Source organism: Tyto alba, unplaced genomic scaffold (genome assembly GCF_018691265.1).
Source record: "Tyto alba isolate M040663 unplaced genomic scaffold, T.alba_DEE_v4.0 Super-Scaffold_22, whole genome shotgun sequence".
NCBI lineage: Eukaryota > Metazoa > Chordata > Aves > Strigiformes > Tytonidae > Tyto > Tyto alba.
In genome coordinates, this window is record NW_024881296.1 from 25,866,042 (window position 1) to 25,879,978 (window position 13,937).

Here is a 13,937-nt window from a genome sequence, read left to right on the forward strand (position 1 = left end):
GGTTCACCTTCCACTAGACCAGGTTGCTCAGAGCCCCGTCCAACCTGGCCTTGGACACTTCCAGGGAGGGGGCAGCCACAGCTTCTTTGGGCAACCTGTGCCAGTGTCTCACCACCTTTGTTGCAAAAATTTCTTCCCTATCTTCAGTCTAAACCTACACTCATCCAGTTCAAAACCGTTGCCCCTTGTCCTGTCACTACAAATCTTGGTAAAAATTCTCTCTCCATCTTTCTTATAAATCCCCTTCATATATTGAAAGGCTACGATAAGGTGTTCCTGGAGCCTTCTCTTCTCCAGGCTGAACAACTCCAACTCTCTCAGCTTTTCTCCATAGCAGGGGTATTCCATCCCTCTGATCATTTTTGTCGCCCTCCTCTGGACCTGCTCCAACAGGTCCCTCTTTGTCTTGTGCTGGGGACCCCAGAACTGGATGCGGTATCCAGGTGGGGTCTCACAGGAGAATCACCTCCCTCAACGTGCTGGCCATGCTTCTTTTGATACAGCCCAGGATACAGTTGGCTTTCTGGGCTGCAAGCACACATTGCCAGCTCATACCCAATTTTTCATCTACTAATATCCCCAAGTCCTTCTCTGCAGGGCTGCTCTCAATCCATTCATCTCCCAGTCTGTACTGATACTGGTGCCCTGACCCAGGTGCAGGACCTTGCACTTGGCCTTGTTGAATTTCATGAGGTTCACATTGGCCCACTTCTCTCAAGACTGTCAAAGTCTCTCTGATGTCATCCCTTCCCTCGAGTATATCAGGGGCACCACTCAGCTTGGTATCATCCACAATCTTGCGGAGGGTGTACTCAAGCCCACTGTCATCAGTAAAGATGTTGAACAGTATCAGTCCCGGTAGGGACCACTGAGGGACACCGCTGGTACTGATCTCCATTTGGACATTGTGCTGTTGACTGCAAGCCTCGGGATGCAGCTATCCATCCAGTTCCATATCCATTGAACAGTCTATCCATTAAATCAGTATCTCTTCAATGTAGAGAGACAGGGATGTTGTGTGAGACTGTGTCAAAGACCTTACAGAAGTCAAGATAGACGACATTAGCTTCTCTTCCCTTATCCACCAGCTGTCACTGTAGAATAATGTATATAGAATAAACCCGTCATGATTTGATGGTTAACTTTAATTGGTCCCTTCAAGTCAAGTGGCATACATATGATGTGAACAGTTGCTGAGACTACTGTTATTTTTCATCACCATACTGTAAAAATACTTTTAAAGAATGTTGTTAAAGAATAGATCTCAAAGGTATTTTTAATTAATATTTTGGAATAGGAAAGTACACTTTCCTCAACTGTAAACACGCTAGGTATTTAACAGACCCAAACTGAGTACAGTGAAATGAAGAACCCTCAGATCCTTTCTCTGCAGCTGCAGAGGCTATTGCTATCAAATGCTAATTTCTTATTTCAACAAAACCTGGTTCCAGGTGTTCAGGCAACAGCTTTCCTTTGTTTTGTGGTTTGATTTACTCTAAAACTTTGGCATAAACCTTGTAATTTTCTGTTAAGTATGCTACCAAATGTAGCCAGTTTAGACGATATAATAGGTAGTGATAATTTGAAGTTTAAGTATACATATTTCCAAAAATAAAAATGTTGATTTTCATGCTAAATATCTAAAATGAGCACAACTCCCACCGCCACCATCCATTGTTAGATTTTGTCTTAGATTTCTTCAGATGTGTTAGCATGCAAAGGGAAGTAGCAGATTCCTGCTTCCAAACAGAGAAAAATCATTACGTAGTTTCAGAATCCTCTACTTCTATAATATTTTAATTTTGCTTTTCAATTATAATCAATATTAATGTTTTAATTAATATCAATGTTTTGCCAGTGCTAGCACTGGGAGAAACACCGTAAGAGATTGATGTACAGGCAGAATGAGAATAGCATGACTATTTTTATATTTCTGACATCAGTGTCCTGGTTTATCTAATGTTGTATGACACAATGACTACATGATCCATACTATTCCATCCTCAGTGAGCCAGACATCTTTTCTGATATTGTCCCTTGTTTCAGAAGTTGTAGAAACTTTTAAAACATAATTTGCTAGCTTGGGGTGTTCTCTTTACTGTCTGTTTGGAAAGCGAATAGTCTCTTTAATTTTCATAAACAATATTCCTATGCCACATTAATGTATATTCCTAATTGGATACTCATGAGTTATTAAGAGAGAATTCATCTGCTTCCTACTTCAAATACAGCATTTTTAGAACTATTGTGAAACTTTGTTACAACAGAACTTCTCTGCACTCTTTTATGCTTATGTAGATGGGTACATTTAGTTACCATGATGATTCCTATTCTGTCCTTTACCTGTTTCCATTATTTTTTCTCTATATTGAAAAAGAAGTACATTTTTACTACTGGGAACAGTAAAAGCCTCTCCTACCAGATCTTCATTTTTCCACATCTCCTTTTACCCCATAGATACCAACTTCATTGCCCATCTCTTACATTCCTACATCTGTACCTGTTCTGTACGAGGGTTTGCTGGGTTCCTTTATGTTTCAAAAAAGCAGGCTTTTGAAAAGTCTGTTGGTTTCCAGAAGTAGTTGCACAAATCAGCCTTGTGCTAGGTTTCCTATATGAGAACTGACAGAACTGACAGCTGGTTGTAAAAAAACAAAAAAAAAAAAAGAAGAAAAGGGAACTGTGCCAAATATTTCACTTTCCAAATGGAGCAAAATGCCTGTTTTATGTGAACAAAGGGTTCTGACTATTCCTTACTCAAACAACCCCTTGGTCTTTTAATGATGTAGCAATTTGGATTGCGTCCCCTTAATAAGTATTGACTGAGTGGTGTCCTTTTCCTGGGGGTGTGTGTGAAAGTAGTGCTAGCTGTAATGTTGTAGTAAGATGCGAGAGAAACCGGGCCCTAGGACCCTTCCAAAATGCCTGGCCACTGTGATTAACCCATTGTGCGTTTCAACAGGCAAATGGCACGTGGGAAGTTAACTTTCCAAGCCCAGCTGGATGTTGCAGGAGCAGCCTGGTGCTTCCCAAACATTTGAGCAGTTAGTGCTTCACAGCTCCTGCTCAGACACAGAAATAAGAGAGTGTATGCTGCGGCTTTCTTTTTCCCAGTCAAGGTATAAACAGACCTTTTGAGAATTATGAATGCAGCTCTAAAAGTTAGTCAATCTCACAGTATTTATGTTGAGCTTCAGATCCTTGTCTCTCTTCTACGTTTACTTTTCTTGATGTGGTGCTACGGACGTCTCTGTGGATTTAACTAAATGCGCAGAGGCAGCCAGCTCCAGTCAGCATCTGCCTCGTGCAGCTGGGCAAGGAGGAAGACGACAGAGCTTCAGCCCTGCTTTCCACGCAGCCTCCCCACCTCTCGTGTCCTTTGAGTGGCCAGTGGCCGCGGGTGTGACTCAGAGCAGATGCACCCGCTGGTGGAGTTGCCAAAGAGCTGTCCTGGCAGCCTGTGCTCGGCCGGCACCTCGGCTCCTCCCTTGGGGCCGGGGCTGGGGACACCACAGGCACGGCGTCTCCTGGGGCAGCTCTTCCTCAGCGGGGATTTCCCTCCAGCTGGGGGATCTCCTGGTTGGGATTTGGACACTGTTTCGTTTGCCTCACCCGTGACAGTAGAGGTGGTGTCCGGGGTATGCGTCGGTATCCCTGCCTCGCAGCTTTTACACCTTTGAGGATGCAGCAGTGCTCCAGGCACATTCCCCCCCAGCCAGGCAGCGGTGTGGTGGTGGGGCCGTGTACCTCAGCCATACCAGAAAAGGCCCTCATGGAGAGGGGGCTGGAAGGAGAGGGGAGGGGAACACAGCGTGTGGAGTGGGGTGCGTGCCCCTTTGACAGATGTTGGAGTGAAAGATGAGGCAAGCTCTCTGCACTCGCTCACGCTTGTGCGACAGCAAAAGGGAGGTCCCGGGCTGTGAGTTGTGAACCTGTCTGATCTAACTAACGTTACGTGCATTTCAGAATGGGTGGCAAAACATCGTCTATGGCTTAGAAGCTGTTTAAAGGCTCCTGACAGAATGGGGGATTATAATACTTGCCTCTGAACAGGTGAGGGGCTTCGTGTGTTTCACATGAAACACTGCAGGTTGTATTTTCCCATGGAATTTGCAAACTTGCCACAAAGTATATTTAGGTACTGCACAGGTTCTTGGTGACATCATATTGTACACTACATCCCTCCTATTTTTCATGACGCTTGTGTTATTTTTTGTAAGAGCTCCTACAATTGAGAGCAGTAGGGGATTTCAGTATTTTGACTCTCACATTTTCTGTAGGAACCAAATTGTTTTATTCCAGGGTGTTGCATTGAGAGGGCACCAGTGAAAGACCTAGGAATATCAGGAGGAGAAAAGAGAGACCAGTGCTAGGTGTCTGCAGCAAATTCGTTAAGATAATCAGCTAGAGGGCACCAATGAATATTTCTTCTTAGGGCTGTTAAATTAGGACATGTGGACTGCTAGCATATAGATGCTTGAGGGAAACGTGAGGGCTTTGCGCAACAGTTATGCTAAAAATAATTTTTGGTGCTATTTTTAACAATGTTATCACGCTATCAATGAAGAAAGTGAGGTAGAAGTTTGTGGACTGGAACATTTATTTTTTCTGCTTTACAGGGTAAACACTATAAATCCCTGTTTGTTTGGCTAGGTAATGCTTTCCAAAAGTATGTCAATGAAGTAGGCATCAGTCATAAAATACTTTCCTACATTTAGATTTTAAGTATGCAATAGAAAGTCATTAACTTTTGGACTCCTAAGCACCAAAATTATTTCTGAAAAGGGGGCTTGGATGTTAAAATCAGTTAATTGAAAAAATAAAGATTTTCATATTGCCAGAAATGCACAGTCAGTGTTTCGCCATCAGCAGGGTTAGTAGTCTCAGTTATCTCCCAGTAAGTTTGGTTGCTGTGAGGGCATGAGAAGGATCCTGAAACTGTTGAAGGGGGCAGGAGTATTGTGGGATTACCAGCTGATTGGTTAATTTAAAGGTTTATGTTTTTAACTTAGTATTAATGCCAAAAAGGAATCCAGTTGCACATAATCATAGAGTAATTTAGGCTAGAAGGGATCTCTGGGGGTCATCTTTCTAGCCCCTGCTCAGAGCAGGTGCGTGGTACATGGTTTTGCATGTTGTCAGGAACTTAGCTTTACTTGGTTTTGATTTGTGTGAGAAAAATTAACTATGCAGGTCTATTTTTTTTTTGAGCAGTAGAGAGGCAAATGTCAAAGAGGGGTGAAAATGAAGCCAAAAGTATTTTACAAAGAAGCTGATCCAGATAGCATTGAAGTATCACCAAAATATCCCACACCATTTCATGTATATTGATTTTGGTTTTTAGAACAAACATTGCTCTTGGGTAGCACAAGGAACTTAATTTGAGCATTTGTGAATTAATTTTAAATTGTTCTTTTCATTGCTGGCTAATATACAGAAGGGATTGGTAAATAGTAAGAGCAAAGGCTATACAGCATTTTATAGCCAGTTGTTCTGTTTAGACTTAATCCCTATAATGCAGTGTTAAAATTTACAAAACAGCCTGTAATTGCAGTAGCTTATTTAAACCAGCTATTTGTGGTTATGTCTGCTGAGGAAACTTAAACTTCAACGTTCCCCAGCCATCTAATAGCAGCAAATTGACTGCGGGTCTCTTGTAAGAATATCTAAATGTAGGCTGTTGAATAATCCCTTTGGGGGCCCTGTAACTATTTTTGTGCCTGGATATGCGTCATCAGTGGGTATTTTCTCTGGTGACTAGCTTACATCAGTAGGTCTCCTACCATACACTCTATCAGCAAGTGACTTATGATTGATGGGAGTCACGGCTGCTGTTTAGCTTTTATCTGTGACCTCAAATAATGGACAACAGGAATTTCCAGGCTGTTAAATTCCTTGAATGACCGAAGACACGGGATGGCTCTGCTGATAAACACAGGTATTACCCAGATACTGGGTTTTCACCGGGAGCTGAGGCGGGGAGGAAGGAGAGGGGGGTTCCTCGGCTGCAAGGCGGTGAATCCGGCTCCGACGCGCAGCTGAACCGAACGCTCCCCCGGACACCGGGGAAGTGGCCGCGCCAGGGGACTGCCGAGTGACCGCGGTGCTGTGACTAACTCTCCCGAGCTCTCCAGCCGCACATCTCCGCCGGTGGCAGTGGCGTCTCAATGTGTTTAATTGGCTGATCTTTAGGGCAGTTCGTCAGTCTGTTTTGTCCCGAGGAGACGTGCAGTTTGCAGCTCTGTGAAGGGAAGTGCTGTGGAATTTTCAGCTGCAGCCCGATTGTTTTCTTAACCCTTTTTGTTACTGCCCATGAGCAGTGAGCAGGCTTATTGGAGTGCTTAACCCAGGTGCTATCTGGGCTAAATCTGAAGGTGCAGTAGGCTACGTGGTTTTAAGGTTAAGTTGCACCTGCCACAGTGACCCACTGAGCATGTGGCTGTAGTTCATTTCCTGGTGTTTAGTACTTCATATTATGAAAATAACGACTGCAGATACTGAATTATTCCTTCTTTCTCCTTCCACTTTGCCTTTCTGCCAGAAGCTGATGTGTGAAATGGGGCTGCAAGACAGCTATGAGATTTTTTAAGTGTTACCTGTGATGAATTTAGCAGCTTGAGTCAGCCCTACGGCAAGGCACTTTGTCATTTCTTCTTCTTTCCCCCCTGTTCTTCCCGTCTCTCCCGGGCTCAGTCCCTTTGATACAGCTGTGATAGGAAACAGGAGATCAGCTTTATCTGAACTCGATCTCAGAAGTCTCTTGAGCCCTTCTCCTGGAAACCAGGGAGTAAAAATGACAGACATGGATGCTCTTGGTGTGATTGATGATTAAAAAAAAAAGTCCTTAATGCTGTTTATCGTGCGGCATTGTTTGGCTGAGGGAGGATAGCAGCTGGATCCAAATTCCTCCTCACCACTTCTTCCTGTTGGCAGGTGTCCCTCGGCATGGGCTGGCCTGGCAAACTCTCATGCGGGTCTTACTTATTTGAGTGCCTACTATTGTTTTTCACTCAGGTGACAGCAGATTGGATTTTGTGTAGGATTTTGAGACTTGAAAACTTTCAGAGGGAAAACAGGAGCTTCGTTTTAACTTGCCCATGTACCTCCTCCTCCGCATGTACTAGCCCAGAGGTCGTAGTTAATGAATGAAACCAGGCTTCCTGCAGGAGCCAGTTAACCCATGTCTGTGCATCTCCTGACACCGTGCTTACATAAAGCTGCCTTCGGTAGTGGTGCGTGTGCTGGCATAGTGTGGCTGCCCTCGCTCTGAGCCATACAGGTTATGTATACCTTTCCATTCCTGCAGACAGGTGCCTGATACAGCACACATGCTGGGTCTGAAGCTGGTTTCCTTATCTGCTCCCTGGCTAGTTGAGTGCTGCTTAAGAGCTGCATCCGACAGAAGTAGTAGGAAGAGAAGCGGCAATTAAAAAGAGGCTTGGAAGATCAGGGGAGAGGAGGGAATGAAAAGGTTTTCATTGAACTGTGATTTATGAGTATACTCTTCCTTTGTTTTTATAGCTTTTGGGGTTTTTTTTGCAGTCACTTCAATAAGACTTTGTGATTCATGACAAACTGGTTATATAATTCAAAATCTGTAAAAGGTTAAGCACAAAAAGCTTGATGAATCTTGAGTAATTTGCATTAAAATTCAGTGAATTTTCCTGGGGTACTGTCCTTAGAAAATGTAAAGCTTGCTAGCTGGTTAGTGTTGCTATATGTATTATTTGCCACAGCTTTCTAGGAATCATTATGCCCAGCTCCACGTTAATATCTTTCAACTAATATTGACCTCCTTTCCCCCTGTTTTTAGGGGGATTGTATTTTAGCGTAGTGATAGTGTTTTAGAGTAGCTTTCACTTACAGTGTTTGTGCGAAAGCTCAGCATCACCAACTTCCCAGAAAGACTCCGCAGGCCTTCAAAACATTTCAGAAAGAGTCGTTGTTTGCTAGGAAAAAGTGTTAGCAAGTTGCCTGCCATTTCCTGATGCTTGGCACTGGGGCTGTCTGCAAGGCGGAGGGATGAAGTGCAAACTGACATGTGGCACTGTCTGTAGGTACCTCCCTGCATGGTGTGACAGAGGTGTTGTGTTGGGGACAAACTAATTTAGGTGCTGACCCTGCAGTGAAGTCACGCCAGGGGGATGCCTGGGTCAGTATGCCTTCCCCCCTGCTGACTTCAGTGACTAAGCGCAGGCACCAAGTGCTGCTTGCACAGCTTGAATTGTAAAACGATGACCATGGTGGCTAAAGCCTTGTTTTTCCAAAAGAGCCTTTGCCTGTTCAATGGCCACCTTTAAGATCCTGTCAGTAGCCCTGGACAACAGCTAACCAGATATTTAATCTTGGTAGTTAAAATAATTAGGTGTTGTGAGCAAGGAATACTGCACATTCACTGGAAGTCAAAGCATCCACTGCTGCATCTTGTGATAACTCCAACAGTAAACCTCTCCCTCCTCCACCGAAGTGTGTTGGTGTTTCAGTGTGCAACTAGTTCCCAGGGGGCACGGGACTGTAATTACCATACCTGGGAGGCAAAAATGGAGACTGAATCTGACACGGGAATATCAGGGGCTTCATTCTGAAATTTTTTTAAAGATTAAATACAGTTAATTTCTCTCCTACCTGTTAAATCTATGATGGCAGACTCTGTACAGCTGCTGTAGTGTCGGGGTATTTGTTGAGGATCATAACAATGAATTGGTGTTTAATAGTTTTGTATCATTTTGACGAAGGACTCTCCATGCTTGAATACTCTTGAGAATAAAGAGGTGCCCTGGGATGGGAAGAACAGCAAAGGTATTACAAAGCTCACCTTGCCCATGGCCCTCCCATCTGACGGCACTGTTTTGTTTGAAGAGTGACTGTATAGAGCAGGCAGTGCTGCTCCGTCATTAACAAAATCATTAATGCAAGTAGAGGTATATTGCTACTGTGAGCCAGCTATACGTTATAAAAGTATTCTGAAATATGAGGCAAAGTAGTGATTTCACTACTTCAGGGCACCTTTTGATTGTGTTAGTTCAAAATCATCTTATGGTCATAAATAACTTGATCTCTCAAGGTCATCTTTGTGTTTCCATAAAGTCCCACTGAAATTGATGAACCAGTTCCTAGATACTAGGAAACTCCAATTCTGGACAGCTTGTGTGAGGAAGAAGGGCTTGGATAGTTTCATTGGTTTGTTTGGGGTTTTGTTTCTTCAGGTGCCATGGAAGAAATATGGGTTAGCCATCGCCTCATTTAGACATTATTTTGCTGCTGGGAAAAATAAGGAATTACTCATAAACATTGTTGATGATTGTAGTGAGTGGAGTAATAAAGAGCAAAGAGGAAGAAAAGCAATGCAGTGAAATAGTATAAGTAAAATACAGCATAAAGAAGAGTTGGAAAAGTGAAAAAAGGTATTGGTATTTGATTCTTGTGGTATTTCATTTTTCAAATCCAATTGGTAAGATAAATGTAGAGCCTTCCATCTTTTTTGATGTTACCATGTACAATAATGGGAATGAATGAGTCAGATAACACTTCAGCTCCTCCTGCATGCTCTGTGCCTGATGACCTTGGTCAGCTCAGTCCTTCCTGCAAGTAGCCAGTGACTTTCGTAAGACTGTTGGAGATCCAAGACCATGCTGCCACTCTGTTAGTAGATTTGTAAATGTTACCCTGGCATCAAGTTAGTTTGAAAGGAATCCACCCATTTGTTTGCACATGGGGAAGAGGAGAGAAGGGAGATATTGCAGGTGAAGCCTGTATACTGTGGCAGACAGGAAGGTACCTCCTTTACGTCAGTAGCCTGGCACCAACTCCTGTCAACTGTGGCAAAGTCTTTTTTTCGTCTCCTTTTTTGTGTCCTGTATATACACAGCACAGTAATTCCTGCAGGGATTTTTGCTCTTGGCAGTATTTCTCTTTAGTGCCACAAAGTGAGCATTTTTCCTGCAGGACCTCAAACAGCTCAACAAGTGGTGGTGTGCTGCCAGTGACTCAGCGCAGAGTCCTTGTCCATCTGCTTGCAGCCAGGAGCACTCCCTACCAGCCTCCTATTTTCAGATGCAAAGCTGTACATAACTCCTGAGATAGGAGTGGGGAAGGAACAAGACTATCCTGGGTTAAGAGGTCTCATGCCCCAAGGAGACAGCTAGAGAAGAAGCTCCCTTCCAACCTAGGTTAAAGTCTTCCCAAGGCAGATCCTGCCCTTCGCAAGGTGTTCAGATTGGCTTGGAAACTTGGTGTAAAGGAGGCAATAAAGAAATGCTGTGCAGTGACATCCCCAGGAGCCTTGGTAATGTCAGGACACCTGACAATACAGCAGAACTTCAAAAATATCACTGTCATGAAGGATTTACATGATACTGCAATAGCTAATAACGTGTGCAGTACAAGCCACTAATTCAAGATTGCTGTGGAGTTTGCCAAGTGTCTGTAGTTTCATGTCATGACTTTGTCCCTTTTCAGACAGGCCTTTAGCATTGAGAAGTTTTCCAGAAACTCATCCAGCCTTTCTTTTTCTCAAGCACAATTGCCAGTTGCTACCCTGCTAGTTAGAAATAATAGCAACTAAGTTAAAAAATTAGATTCCTTATCAGGTAGTCATTGTGTTTTCACAGATCTATTCCAACATGCTCAAGGACGGACTCTCTGCAGATTTCCTTCTCACACACTTATTATAGGCAGTGAAATGAATACACATTTGGGGATTGCTCTGCATGCTTTTTGTGAGCGTCTCTGTTCAGGGACAGAGGAGACACAAAGTCAGTCTATGAGGTCCTGACATCTGCTGTCCCTTGCTTGGGAAGTAGGATATCAATCTGCGGTGTGAAACTCCTTTCCCCCTCCAGGGAATTCCATTTCCACATACAAAGGCCAGCCAGAAACCTAATCAGGAAGTCTGTAATTTGGGAATGAGAAAGGAATAGGGTTATGACAACTAGGAGACACAAAACTCTTTAAACTCTTTCACTAATGTGCAGGGAGAAGTAATAGTAACCAGATTTTTGTAGTGTAACCAAATCACGAGGCATCACATTGAGTGAAGAGAACAGGAACCTCTGAGGTTGCTTTGCTAGTAGATCTCTGTTCTCTGTAAAGCTCAGGGCCATGTGTCGATGAAATACAGCCTGTCTTTAAATGCAAACAGTGGTGATTTTTCACCCTCTTGACTCTTGTCCAGGGGCTGAGGTCTCATTCCACCAGAAGCTTGCTCTGGTTACAGAGGGAGACAGGTTGCAAATCAGAAGATCAGTTGCTCTTTTTAGCTTAACATTTTCTACCCTGATTGCTATTAAATTAGATAGCATAGTGGTAAAAGCATCAAAGCCAAGATCATCTAGAAGGGAATAGCAGTCTCAAATTGGTGTAAAGGAGAAAAACGGTGCAAATGAGCAAAAGGAGTATTAGGTTAACTACCAGGAAAAATTCATTACGGTGAAGGTCTGTTCTCCTGATGGAAACCAGAAGAGCTGATGAGTTTGTGTAACTCAAAAGTGACCTGGACAAAACACTGTAGATTTTTCTTATTTGGGTACGAGATGATCTAATAGACTTCGGCCATTTCCTTTTTGATCTAATTTCTGGGATTTTATGATCACTTAAAAAAATGTCATTTTCTTGCCTGTCTCACTGCAAGCCTTATTCCTGAAAGTTTTTGGCACTTTTTACCACAAAGGGAGGCATTTGCAGAAATCCAACATGGTGGTATTTTGAAGACTCCAAAATGATTTTTCATGGCCATGTCTTGCCGTTCCCCGTTGCAGAATTCCCAGAATACTTGATGGGAGTTTTGCATTAAAATTGTATGGTATTTATATCTAGCTACTCTTTAGAGGCCCAAGTCATATCCATGCTGTATTCCCAGAGTAGCCTTCTTCCAGTTGTTTAAAGCTACAATTTGGCTTTACAGGAAATAATAATCATGCCTACCATACTGTAACTAAAATATTCAGACACATGAATCTTTTTCTTGACTTCCTATAAAAATGTCATTTGAAGCTTTATTTTGTTTGTTCTGGTTTGACTATAATATAAACAAGAATTTATTAAAGCGTTAGCTCCAAGTTGCTTTCTCTTTCTTGAGACTGGAAGATCTTACAAAAAATATTATTGAAACTGCAGGGCAAAAACACATATTAACAAAAAAATGAAAAATGAGTCTGTTTTCATATGGATTTTTTAAAAAGTACATCTTGTAGTTGAACTAAATGTACTGTTTCTTCCACTGCAGCCAGGAAGCCCTCATAGACTTTTGACAGCGCCGCCAAAAAATTAATGCTTCAGCTGTTTAAAAGATATCAAAAGCTGGTTTGACAATTGTAATCTCTTCCAGGAATTTCCTCTCCCATTTTCCCTCCCTATAAAAACTGATAACAAGATGCTTATATAGTAGAATCAGAAAGTCAGAGGTATGTTACAAAGCATTGTGCATTCCTTCCAGCCTCACGAGATGAAGCACAACATCTCCATGACGGGCTAGGAAATGCAGGCGCTCCATTGTGTGAGCAGCATTTGCTTCAAGGATTAACCGCTCGCCAAGATAACACAGATTTAAATGTTTCCTAAGCCATTTTTGAGTTTTTACATAACGTAGCAGCCAACAGGAGGGCTGTCGGAGATGTCGGGGTAGGAACTCAAATCATTGACCAAGGAAAGACAAAAACAAAGGAAGTAGAGAAATACGCTGCATGTGCCAGCACCAGTTGACACAGCAGAACTGAGGGCAAGGGGAAACAGCACCAGCCCTGCTTCTCTTGAATTTCTGTCATCACTTTTATACGCAACAAGATGTGACAAACTGAAATGAGACGCAGCTTGAACTTTTGTTCTGAAGCATATCAAAAAGGCACTGAAACACAGACTCAAAGGCCAGAATTGCTCCCTTTTCTGTAACAAATTCCCAGGACGGCTGTTAATACTACTTTGTCTTTTAAGGCTAATCTTTAATAGTGTTCACAGGTACGTAATATGAAATATATAGCATTACTGTGGCTGTGGTGAGGAGCGGTTTGTTCTTCTCTAATGATAGAAAAGAGATTCTGTGTTAGGAAGAGTGGGATAATTAGAGAGGTTGCCAATAAAAAAGCCACTGTGTTTGCAGAGAGTGCCCTTGCGTTCAGCAAATGCCAATTAGAGAAATGTCACTTTACATGTACAGTGGGTTATTATTGCAAACACTTGTACAATTATACGCTGGGTCAGAAGGGCAACTTACCTTCCCCTCACAGCCATTATTTTAAAGCAAACACAACTATCAGGCGCACAAATATCAGGCGTTGGTGAATGGGAACAGTAAAGTAATGACTGAAAATGCAGACTAAAGAGAAAAAGAGTCAATGTAACAAGCCTTGGCATTGTGGGAGGTAATTTTTACCATGTCTGCACTACATGGATTAGAAACATCATCTTTATATAAAGGAGAAGCAAACACTTGCTTCTACCCCTTAAATACAGTTAATATACTGTTATGTTGTTCTGATGCTTGGAAATGGGAAGAGTATATACATTTCTTTCAGTTAGCTTCTTTGATATTGAAATATTTGTAGTTCACATGCCTTTGCAAAGGAGTTTGTGTAGTTCCTTCTGTTGTGCTACCAATGGTCTAGTATCACCGTCTTCCTGATTGATATACCCCGCTCTCAGCTCTCGTGTGGCTCTGACTGACTTCAGGAAATTAAATAAAGGGCAGTTCTGCAAGTGACCTGATGCAAGGCACAGCCTTGGGTGTTTATTACTTGCAGCTGTTTGTAGGTGTTCCACTTGGTATTTTATTTTGCATGTTTTGCCTGAAGCTTCATTTGATTCAAGTTCAAAGAAGCAGAAGGCTCTGTGGATGCTGCGGCCATCTCGGGTGCGTACAGGATAGCTGCGCTATGTGTGGATGTGTGAGTTTTGCTCTAAGGCTGTCAGGTTTATCTTCCTTTCTAATGTGGTTGCCATCTGTG

At 42.7% G+C, this 13,937-nt stretch overlaps 1 protein-coding gene across 2 annotated transcripts in view; it reads left to right on the plus strand.

Annotated features, from left to right (window-relative positions):
- HIVEP2 (HIVEP zinc finger 2) overlaps nt 1-13,937 on the plus strand; it is a 141,499-nt gene that overhangs the window by 49,009 nt on the left and 78,553 nt on the right. Inside the window, exon 1 of one of the 2 annotated variants that reach the window (XM_032983171.2) lies at nt 5,847-5,938. The exons of the other annotated variant lie outside the window; for it this stretch is intronic. The gene's annotated coding sequence lies outside the window, so the exon portion shown is untranslated. Of the gene's footprint in view, nt 1-5,846; nt 5,939-13,937 lie in introns of those variants that run through there. 2 annotated transcript variants of the gene reach the window in all.